This window comes from Ascaphus truei, chromosome 2 (assembly GCF_040206685.1).
Source record: "Ascaphus truei isolate aAscTru1 chromosome 2, aAscTru1.hap1, whole genome shotgun sequence".
Classification (NCBI taxonomy): domain Eukaryota; kingdom Metazoa; phylum Chordata; class Amphibia; order Anura; family Ascaphidae; genus Ascaphus; species Ascaphus truei.
In genome coordinates this window covers 47,901,184-47,912,956 of record NC_134484.1, presented here as the reverse complement: position 1 = coordinate 47,912,956, position 11,773 = coordinate 47,901,184, and the positions used below count along the sequence as shown (strand labels likewise).

The 11,773-nt window shown below is 46.7% G+C and overlaps 1 long non-coding RNA gene across 1 annotated transcript; it reads right to left on the bottom strand.

Annotated features, from left to right (window-relative positions):
- Positions 1-1,430: 1,430 nt before the first annotated feature.
- LOC142488502 (uncharacterized) lies at positions 1,431-7,214 on the bottom strand. The gene is made up of 3 exons (XR_012799452.1): positions 7,038-7,214; positions 6,682-6,779; positions 1,431-1,808 (listed from the first exon to the last, which is right to left on the bottom strand). It is a non-coding gene; the product is annotated as an uncharacterized LOC142488502 (long non-coding RNA).
- Positions 7,215-11,773: the final 4,559 nt, after the last annotated feature.

Sequence of the window (11,773 nt, the reverse complement as noted above, 5' to 3'; positions counted from 1 at the left end):
CTGACGGACTTTGGGCATCACAGGCCACCGTACAGAAGAGTGAGAGCACAATTCCAGTTTGGCCAGCACCACGTCCGGAGCGCATGCGCATGCGCGGAAGGCGGGAGCTGTGGCAAGGAGAGAGACAAACGGGAGGAAATCCGGTCTGTGCACGAGTTCCGGAAGACCCCCCTGCTGTTAACTACATCCTCGCATTACCATCTCACCAACTGGTACAGAATCCACAAGAGACGACCAAATATTCTGGAGGACGATCTGTGGAGTCTGGAGACATCTCCTCTCTATGCCATTAATTATTGGCCGCTTGTGAGTTTTCAATCTCTTTTTAAATTGTTGTTAATAAACAGTGTTATACTATGTTTCCCTTCTCTTCCCTATTTTGAGGTACCATCAAGAGGTCCCCCCCATCCCCATTTGAAGATTTGTTGTCCAAATATAAGTGTTCCTTATAGAACTCCATACTTCATTATTGTGTCTTAACCACCCCAGATTGTGGTCCCTCTCTTTATTTTACTTTGCATGTGTCCCGGAATCACAAGTGGAACCACGCGCCGGAGGATCTCCCCCCCCCCCTTTTTTTTGTGTGTCATTACTGGCTGTGTGTTCTTTGGAGGGGCTTTCCTACTGTGTGAGGATCCTTCTCAGGTGGAGGTGTTGTTGTTCTACTCATTCTACACCCCAGGTCCCCAGTGGCGGAGGCACAGGCCTCCTGGTTGCCAGACAGGTTATAGCAGCATTGATAGTTCCTTCCTAGATACAGGGGAACAAGGGCTACATGCAGTCGAAAAATACAAGCGTCACGTGACTGGGAGATTTAAACATGGCAGGGATACCGGCACCCCACTCCTGTAACTCGGAAAGCAGGGGTACCCGAAGGTGAAATTAATGTGGTTCAGCTCAGGAGACCCCCTGCTCCCGTACACTATTGTAACGCACATTCCCACACACCTTGTTAGATAGGGTGGCTACGGTGTGTGGTGCTTTACCTGTGGCTCACAGGAGGCCTGAACCTCCACCACTGGGAGCCTGGGGTGTACCTGATTCGATGGTGACAGCGCCTCTACCTGCGCGGGATCCTAACTATGTGTGATAGCCCCGTGCAGGACCATATATGAACAATACATACTTATGTAATAAAACAATAGCACTTTACTGTAGATATATGAACAATAATAAACATTGACACTACTAATATAACACTAGGCCTCGCAGGGCCGCAACCCCTCACCGTGCCTTACCAACACTGTGTCCACACCCTAGCGGGGTTACCCCAATATAATGAGGTGCTCCAGGCACCGTACCATTCCAGTGTCCACAGAACCAACCACCCAAGTGTGTGAGATAGCAGTGAAACGGAAAAAAACAGCGCAAACGCAATAGTGAAGTACTTTCAAAATATTGTATAATATAAAAGTAATAATATCTGCGTACATCAAGTTAAGATAAAACAGGCATGTCATGCACTCAGACATATGTTACCAGGCACCGCTCGCCGTAGACATAAGGAACACTCCTGCATACGGCCCCTCAGATGTATTTCAGCTGGGCATTCAGGGTGGGTGTCTGGATTTAGATAGCTAGTCTTGTGCCTGCATCGGGGGACTTCCCTCTGGCATGTGGAAAACTTCCGTCTAGCTGGTTTGTGAGGTCGGGGGAGAATCTGTAGAAGCAGTAGGAGCCGCACTCCGGCTTACAGTTCAATTCCTCCACGCGGTTTCACGACACGCCGCCAAGTGAGAACAGCCGTCAGCTACTTGTGACGTCACTCGCGATTGCGATGGGCTTCCGTAGAATGGTAGTAGCAGTGACTGAAAGTACCCGCAGATAGTACAGGAGTCACTCGTGTATCATTAATCGTACGCGTTTCGTAGCCGTAGCCACTTCTTCAGGGATTGTTAATAGTTGTGGCCATAGGGTATTTAAACCCCAGGAGCACATCTGGTTGGTCAAGTGAGACAGCACCCCCACCCAATCACATTCTCAGTCTGTTCCTTCACACCCCACAGTGAACGCCCAGACTATGCATTAATCAGTGAGGGGATGAGGTCATGCCTCCCACTTAACCACTCACATGCTGCTTAGACATAAGTTAAAACATAAGGTATAATATTAAACTAGAACAAAACCTTTGATTAAAACAACAACATTGTGAATATACATAATAAAAAGCAGACATATAATTGTAAGTTGAGTGGAGCTCTGAAATAGAGTAAACATCAATTAGCATAGTAATTATGCATAAGGTTTAGCAATAGATTACACATAATATGTCAATCTAGTCGTAGTAATAGTGTAGAAGACAAAGCACAGGAAGGACACAGAAAAAAATTAGCAGTTAATTTATCAATAGAGACACCATAGGTCTATATTTTCATTCAGACCTTTAGGGGCCAGGGTACCGAGTTTATGAATCCAGAATGTCTCTTGTATAGAGACATCTTTGATTCTGTCTCCTCCCCTTCTATTTCTTGGAACACATTTAATCCCTTTGAAAGTTAAGGAAGAGGGATCCTTATTATGATAGAGAGCAAAATGGCGACTAACACTATGAGTCTGTAGAGTATTTTTAATATTTCTAATATGTTCCTGAATGCGAAGTTTCAAACTCCGTTTAGTGCGGCCCACATATTGTAGACCGCATTGGCATTCAAGAAGATACACAACATGTGTAGTATTGCAGTTAATATATTCAGTGATATCATATGATTTAGAGTTCATTTGTGATTGAAATGTTTTTCTTACAGGGTGAAGATGTCTACAGGCAGAACAATTTCCACATGGAAAATTCCCGACAGGTTTCCTACTAAGCCAGGAGAGACTTGATGTCTGAACATTATCCCTACCGATATCACTTGGAGCCAAGGCATCTTTTAGACTCCTTGCTATCCTATAAATAAAGTTAGAAGAATGACTGATATGACCACTCAATATGGGGTCCGTGGAGAGGATCTCCCAATGTTTTTTAATAACCCCCTCAATTTCTTTGTTCATGGAGTTATAGTTTGTAATAAATGGAACATTTACTTTCTTTTCAGTCTCACGTACCATTTTGTTCTTATGTAGCAACATGCTTGTACGATCCATATTTCTGACCCTGTCTAGTTCAACCATTAGTTTTTTATAGTTGTATCTCCTTTCCATGAATCTCAAAAACAGAAATTGGGCCTGTTTTTCAAAATCTGATTCGTTATTACAGTTCCTTTTAATTCTCATGAATTGGCCTCCAAGTATGTTGTTTATCCATGAATTTTTATGGTTACTGGAGGTCAACAATAGGTTATTAGTGTCTACTTTCTTGAAATAAGTGACCGTGTTTATACCCTGTTCAACTGAGGCTGATAATGTTAAATCTAAGTAATCAACATTTAGGGTACTGGTACTATGTGTAAAGACCAGATTATATGTATTTCAGTTAATATAATGTAAAAAACTGTCAACTGACTCCTCATCACCCTCCCATACGCACAAAATGTCGTCTATGTACCGACGCCACACTATTATTTTGTGTTGGAAAGGATTATTGGACCAAATGTGAGATTCCTCTCAGTTCCCCATATACATGTTCGCGAAACTGGGGGCAAAACGATTGCCCATAGCAGTTCCGCAAACCTGCAGGAAGAACTGGGATAGAAATAGAAAATAGCTGTGGCTCAGTACATATTCGATTGCTTTCAAAATCAATTGTCTGTTCAGTTCATGGAGTTGAGGATCACCTTTTTATGAGGATCACCTTTTTTAGCATCAACTGCTGCTATTCCTTTTTTGTGTGGAATGCTTGTGTACAGAGCTTGTACATCTCAAGTGAGCCATCTGTAGGTATTTTTTCATTTAAAGTTAGTAAATAAATTCAATACAGAGGATGAGTCTTTTAGATAGGAAGGAAGTTTTTCAACCAAGCTCTGTAGAAAGTAGTCCACATACTGTGAAAGATTAGCAGTCAATGACAATATCCCCGAAACTATGGGTCTTCCCGGGGGGATTAGTAAGGGATTTGTGCATTTTAGGAAGATGGTAAAAAAACTGAATTTTAGGTGAATTGGTATATAAAAATGCATATTCTTTAGATGTTATTACCGTCAAGGATAAGGCCTCATCTAGAAGAATTTTCAAGAAGATTAGGAACTCATTCATGGGGTCTTTTTGTAATTTTTTATAGAAAATGGGACCACAAAGGAGTCGGTGCGCCTCTTGTTCATACTCGGAGCGATCTTGGAGCACCACACCTCCCCCTTTGTCAGCCTGTCTAATTATTAGGTTATGGTTTTCCCGTAGGAATCTAAGGGCAAGGTTCTCTGCTTTAGTCAAATTGTGTTTTACACTCCCTATTTTCATATTGCCAGTAAGTAGATTGAGATCATGGTACACTATGTTGAAAAATGTGTCAACATGGTGACCCTTAGACTGATATGGATAAAAGGTGGATTGGGCCCTAAAAGGTGTATGTCTGCAAGTCTGTGCAAGTGCATGTCTGTGCAAGTGTGAGATAGCGCTGCCCCACTAGCCCTTGTATAGTTGGTGGACTTTGGTAAGATTGGGCACCTGCCGGGTGTGTCCACATCCAGGTGTGCAGCGATGGTGATGGGATCCACGGATCCAGTGACCGTAACCATGAAGCCTCCACCTCTACGTTGGGTGGGTCCCGTCGGTATTGTACCACCATATGCAATGTCTTTTTGTGGCAGGTGTCTGGTCCCAGATCCCCTGAGGTCAGGATGCCGCCGCATCCTGGCTGTATCCCTCACTTTAATGCACCAGGGGCAGTGTCCCTATCTATGGGCCTGTCCCTGCAGCAACCACAAGCTGAGGGGAGTCGGGGCCTAGCTGTGGCCTAATGGGGGTCTCTGGCTTAGTGCAGGTGCCATTAACAGTGTTGATCAAAAAAGATTTGATCAGAAAGGTAACCCTCTATATAGCACTCTAAACCTATATAGTATTTAATTATGGACATAAAGAGTTGTCCAACAATTAGTGCTGTCAGAATCACCGAACGGTCAGCCTACAGTGATTCTGACAGCACTAATTGTTGGACAACCCTTTATGTCCATAATTAAATACTATATAGGTTTAGAGTGCAATATAGAGGGTTACCTTTCTGATCAAATCTTTTTTGATCAACACTGTTAATATCATACATTAACCCTTTAAGCACCAGCTATATATTTCCATTTTTCTGACATTTATTTTGGTGATTGCGGTTGCAGTTACATATTCTTAGTGCAGGTGCCATCTGCACACATACACCCTACCCTGATGGTGTCCCAGCTCTGACTGCCGTGGTCCTCAGCGCGCTAAAAGTATCAATGTAGGGAGCAGGGGATTGCTGAAGCCCTATTGGCTGATCTGCACCATGTGGTATAATGCCCGTTTTACTTATGGGCTTGTAGTTCCCCACGGAGCCTGCTACCTAATGGCCGCCTCGCGCGCCTACCACTGTGCATGCACGACAATCTGATTGGTTGGTGTACCATGTGACAGATTCTTTCTTTCTTTTTTTAAAGGATGTGACATCAAAGGGGGGGGGGGGAAGCCAGCCAATCAGAAGGCTATGCTTCCCTCCCTTTAAGATGCCACCAAAAAAATGGCTTCCATCACATTACTCCAACCAATCGGATTGGAAGATATACCATGTGAGGCATTACATGGCATATCCCCAATCTGATTGGTTGTATACCATGTGACAACTTCCATTTTTTTCCCCAAAGGACGTGGCCATGGTTTACCACTGTGCCAACCAATTGGTAGCGGGGTTGCAGGGTGGGGGTAGTTGCCCCGGGGAGGGTGGTTAGATGTCTCGGGGGAGGGGGTTTAACCCTTTAATTACTATTGCAGTTACAAATTGCTAAGTTTATTAAGGGGTTAGTGACCATTATTTTTATTTTTTTTCAATGTAATGTTGCAGACCCACAGAGGACGAGGAGGAAAATGAGGACGGCCTTCATCCTGGCCTGGGGTAAGTGCAACCTTAATTACCTTTTATGTTGGCTGGTTTTATTTTTAATGGGAAATTGCCTTATTATCCATATCTAGATAATAATAATTTTGCCCATTACTGTACTGTATGTGTTTTGTGGGGGTTGTATTTATGTATTGCATTGTAATGTTTTTTTGAATGGGGAAAAGCGCTATTAGCCATCTTTGGTTAATAGCACTTTTACCCATTCCTGTTGTTTTTACAGGGGGTGGGTGAAAGTGGTAGTTTCCCCGGGTGGGTGTTTAGGTCATGCGGTAGGGAAGCATGAGGGGTTGACCCCTTCATTACCTTAGCAGTTGTAATCGCTAAGGTAATGAAACGGTTAACGTCTACTGCCACCCTGCCGCAAGGCCTTAATGCCCACGCTAGGGCAACTGCAAGCTTCACCCACCCCCAGTACCAACAACAAAGCAGTGCCTGCAATTTAACCCTTTCATTACCTTAGCGGTTAGCTGCTACAGTATGGTAATGAAGCAAGAGAAAGACTGTGTATGAGCTCCAGGTGGCCAGGCTGTATGTAAACAAAGGCAATGATTGAAATTGGACGGAGCAAATGCCGGATCAAAACAGAATGTTTTGTGCAGCTATATACACTTAAGGGGATGATAGGGAGCAGGAGGGAACAACAGTGGGGACAACATAAGCTATATATAGTAGCCAAAAGGTCCCCACATCTCTGGTAGACCCGATGTGGAGTAGCTTTTACTCACTATTATCCACTGTCCTGCATCCCTTTCCCAGCTGCTTTCAAAGACGCTGCCAAGTGTAATGCATCCTCCGATTAGCCTCCGACAGTTTAGATTCGATCCTCACAAACGAACAGGAACAAAAGATAGATCAAAATAACAGTTGCTCCACAAGGTGAAAAAATAGGGAAGCTCACCAGCAAAATGAAAATAAAAACAATTTATTTAATGTCAAGCTGCGCTCACCACGGACAATGAGGGACCACAGAACTGAAGTGAAAAGGGTAACACTTGCACCCACAGCTGCTGGGGCACGCCTGGAAGGTGGATAGTAGGCGTCCGGAACTGCACTGGAGATATGGTAAAGTTCAGATACTCACCGGATACTTGGGCAGTTCCAGTAGAATCGTCGGTGCCGAGAGCTTTGGGTTTGGAGCCGGGAGGTAGGTAGGAATCCGAAAGCCGAGGTGGAGGATAGGAGAGTTTGGGAGGTCAGAGGGCAAGCCAGAGGTCGAAGTCCAGAGCGGGTCCGCAGTCAGGCCAGTTCGGTACACGGGAGATCACTAGAAACCACAGAGACAGGGCATTGAGGCAGGCACGACCGTGGGTAACTCAGGTCACACAAAGCTATGCTCAGCCAAAGAAGGAATGGCTGAGCAGGGTATAAATGGAGAAGAGAGCCCAATGGGAAGAGGGGGAGGGACAGTGGAGCGACCCCATGGGAGGCAGGGATAGGTAGGAAAAAAGCCACAGCTGATTGCCTTGACACGAAGCTTGTGGGCGGTGCACGCGCATCAGGCATGTGCACCGCACGAGGGAAGTGCACGCGGCCTGAGCTGGGGCCAGGAGTTCCTCCTGCAAGAGGACAGAAGAGTCTGAGGACGTGCGCGCGCATGCTCGTGTCTTGTGGCGGCTGCGGGGAGCAGGGAGGAAGAAGGAGGGTCCCGCTCGCGGCAGAGGATCTGTGGAGCCGGAACCGGGGAGCGCCGGGTGAGTCGCGGCATGGGGGGAACCCTCTTGGGGAGAGGTGTTCCCCGAGATCTTACAGTACCCCCCCTTGAGGAGCAGCCTCAGGACGACTCCAATATGGTTTTTGGGGAAACTTAGAATGGAAGAGTCTCAGCAATCTGGGGGCATGTATTTGGTGGTAGGGTACCCAAGATCTCTCTTCTGGACCAAAGCCCTTCCAGTGAACCAGATATTGTACCAAACCCCTCGTTCTCCTGGAATCCAGGCTAGACTGTACCTCAAACTCCTCCTTCCCCTGAAACATGACTGGTTTAGGTCCGTCTGGTGTTTTGTGGAACTGTGGGTTTTGGGACACAGGTTTTAGCAGAGATACGTGAAACACTGAGGGTATTCTCATGGATGGGGGATGTTCCAGGCGATATGCCACAGGATTAATTTGTTCTTCCACTGAAAATGGGCCCAAGTACCTGGGGGCCAGTTTAAGGCTAGGAGCCTTCAGTTTAATGTTCCTGGAAGAGAGCTAGACCTTATTTCCTGATTTGAAGACTGGTGCCGGTCGACGGTGGAGATCTGCCTGTGCTTTTTGTCTGCGGGTTGCCCTTCCTAGAGCTTCTTGGATCTTTTTCCAGGATTCCTGCAGAACTTTGATTCGGTCATCCGCCTCTGGGACTCCGGAAGCGACAGAAGTGATGGGGAGCTGAACCGGGTGGAAACCATAATTAATGAAAAGGGGGGATTTCAGTGTGGAGCTGTTCCTCAAAGAGTTATGGGAGAACTCTGCCCATGGGAGTAAATCTACCCAATCGTCCTGACTATCTGCGATGAAGCACCGGAGGTATTGCTCCAATGTCTGGTTCGTTCTCTCGGTTTGCCCATTAGTCTGGAGGTGATACCCAGAAGAAAAATGGAGGGTGATATCCATCCTACGAGCGAAGGCCCGTCAAAACTTGGAAATGAATTGTGTTCCACGATCGGATACGATGGAAAGAGGAATTCCGTGGATGCGGAATATTTCCCTAATTAAAATGTCTGCCAGGGTAGTGGAATTGGGCAGCCCTTTGAGAGGGACAAAATGGGCCTGCTTGGAGAACCGGTCCACGATTACTAAGATGGTATTTATCCCCTTAGAGACCGGAAGTTCTACAATAAAGTCCATGGACAGGTGACTCTAAGGGCGTTCCGGTATGGACAGGGGTCGCCGGAGACCGTAAGGCTTTTTACGAATGGTCTTGACCTGGGCGCAGATTGGACAGGTCTTCACATATTCCGAAATATCTTCCGACATGGTAGGCCACCAGAAGGTGCGACTAATGAGGTCAGAGGTTCTAATGATACCTGGGTGACCGGCTGACTTTGAAGATCTTCTTCAGGAAGCGTGGAGCAGCATATAGACGGCCGACTGGCACCTTAAGTCTTCTCGGGAGGTTAGACTGTGCTTGCCATGACCTGGTCCAGGTTATCAAAAGAGTTGTCCGAGATTATATATTTGGGGGGTAAGATTGTCTCGGAGGTATCCCCTGAGTTGTCCTCGAACAGGAATTGTCGTGAGAGTGCGTCCGCCTTTTGTTTTTTGAACCGGGGATGTAGGATATGAGATAATTGAATCTCGAAAAGAAAAGGGACGTGCCCTCTCAATATATAATAGGTTTTTATGGTCGGTAAGTATTGAAATGGGGGTCTCTGTTCCCTCCAGAAGATGTCTCCATTCCTGAAGGGCGAGTTTAATAGCCAGGAGTTCTCTGTTTCCAACGTCGTAGTTCCGCTCTGCCGAAGAATTTTTTTTAGAAAAGAACCCGCAGGGGTGAAGTTTGGCCTGTGGAGACTGTCTCTGAGAGAGGATGGCGCCTGCCCCGATATCGGATGCGTCTACCTCCAGGGTAAAGGGAAGCCTGGGGTCTGGATGACGCAAGATTGGGGCGGAAGCAAAAGACTTCTTGAGGGAGTTGAAAGCTTGGAGGGCTGCAGGAGACCAGGCTGCTGTTTTAGCTCCCTTCTTAGTAAGGGCAGTGATGGGGGCCATGGTAGATGAAAAGTTCTTGATGAATTTACGCTAGTAGTTCGCAAACCCTAAGAACCGCTGTATGGCTTTCAGGGAGGTGGGTTGCGGCCATTCTAAGACAGCTTTGAGTTTGGTTGGGTCCATAGAGAAACCTGTGCTAGAAATGATGTAGCCTAGAAAGGGAATGGAAGATAGATGAAAAGAACATTTATCCAGCTTGGCGTACAAATGGTTCTCTCGAAGGCGGGACAGGACTAATTTGGTGTGCTGAATGTGGTCAGGGAGGGATTTTGAAAAAATGAGGATATCATCAAGGTACACAATGACGAAGCTGTTGAGGGGATCGCGGAAGATCTCATTGACAAACTCCTGGAAGACTGCCGGGGCATTACACAGACCGAAGGGCATGACTAGGTATTCATAATGCCCATCCCGGGTGTTGAAGGCGGTCTTCCACTCATCACCCTGGCGGATGCGGAGAAGATTATAAGCTCCACGGAAATCAAGCTTGGAAAAAATTGTTGCCCCCTGTAGGCGGTCGAAGAGCTCGTAAATGAGTGTTAGGGGGTAATGATTCTTGATCGTAATTTTGTTGAGACCTCTGTAGTCAATACAGGGGTGAAGAGAGCCATCTTTTTTTTTGACAAAGAAGAATCCGGCTCCAGCTGGAGTGTAAGGTCCGGGGGAACACCTCTCCCTAAGGGGGTTCCTCCCGCGACCTCACTTACCTCTGCTACGGCTCTCCCCCCTTCGCCGCCGCGGGCGGGATCTTCCTTCCCCTCCGCTCCCCACGGCAGCTACTTAACGCGCGCATGCGCGCGCACAGCCGAGGACTTTTACGTCCTCCCTCAGGGGGAGTACCCGTCCCCAGCTGAGGCCGCGCGCGCCTCTCCCGCGCGGCGCACACGCCTGATGCGCGTACACCGCTCACAAGCTGCACATCCAGCGCAGCTGTGGTAAGTTTTTCCCTACCAATCTACATCTTCCCTGGGGCCGCTCCCTTGTTACTCCCCCTCTCCCTATTGGTCCTTTCTCCTACTTATACCTTGCTCAGCCATTCATTCTTTGGATGAGCATAGCTTTTTATGACCTGTGTTAACCACGGTCGTGCCTGCCTCAGTTCCTGTCTCTTTGTCTCCTTAGTGATCCCTTGCGTACCGAACCGGCCTGGCTGTGGATCCGCTCTGGTCTTCTACCCTTGGTTTGTATCCTGACCTCCTGGACTTCCCGACCCCTTCACCTCGGTTTGCGCATTCCTACCTACCTCCCGGCTCTGGACCCCAGGCTCTCGGTACCACCTATCTTCTGGAATCACCCTTCTCGTCTGGCGAGTATCTTACTTTATCTTACACTCCCAGACGGTTCCAGACACCTATTTTCCACTTTCCAGGCGTGTCCCCGTAGCTGTGGGTGCAGTTTGTTACCCATCTCACCTCAGTTTCGGGGTCCCTCCTTGTCCGTGGTGAGCACAGCGTAACATTATGCTCAGTCCCACAGACATGGACCCCAAAGAGGTTGAGCAACCAAGCCCCATGCAGCGACTTCTCCAGCTAGAGGCGCAGCTTGCCTCCATGACGCAGGAGCTCTCTAGACTCAACAACACAGAGTATTGCACACTGCTCACTAACAATTTCTAAATAATATATAACAACCAAGTGTTAAATAACACTAAGTGAGTGCTACCTATGTACAGAAGTTAATATCATTAACAATTGAATGATCACGTGAAGAAGTCACAAGAGCATTCACAGAAGTACATTTGGGGTGCACATCACAGTAAACATTTTTACATTTTCTAACAAAGCTATAGTGAAAAACCAAAGTGAAAGTGAAAAAGTGAAACTCATATATACAATTAAAACACGTTGCGCTGATGGTGTAAACCCTTGGCAAGATAATGGAATGATATCATATATTGACTGAAAACCTGGGCCTCTAAGCGTTAATCGCTGGTTTGTCTTCCTGCCTATTTTTGTAAGAGTAAGGTCCTAGGTATAACACAATTAATTGCCAAATGAAAAACAGCTGGAGGAGCGTCATCAACCATATAATATGTGCAGCACTGTGTGTGGCTACAACCCTAACCCAAAAAGCAGCGTCCACAGTAAGATAATAAATAGGCCAGTGGGAATTCCCTCACTATTAAGC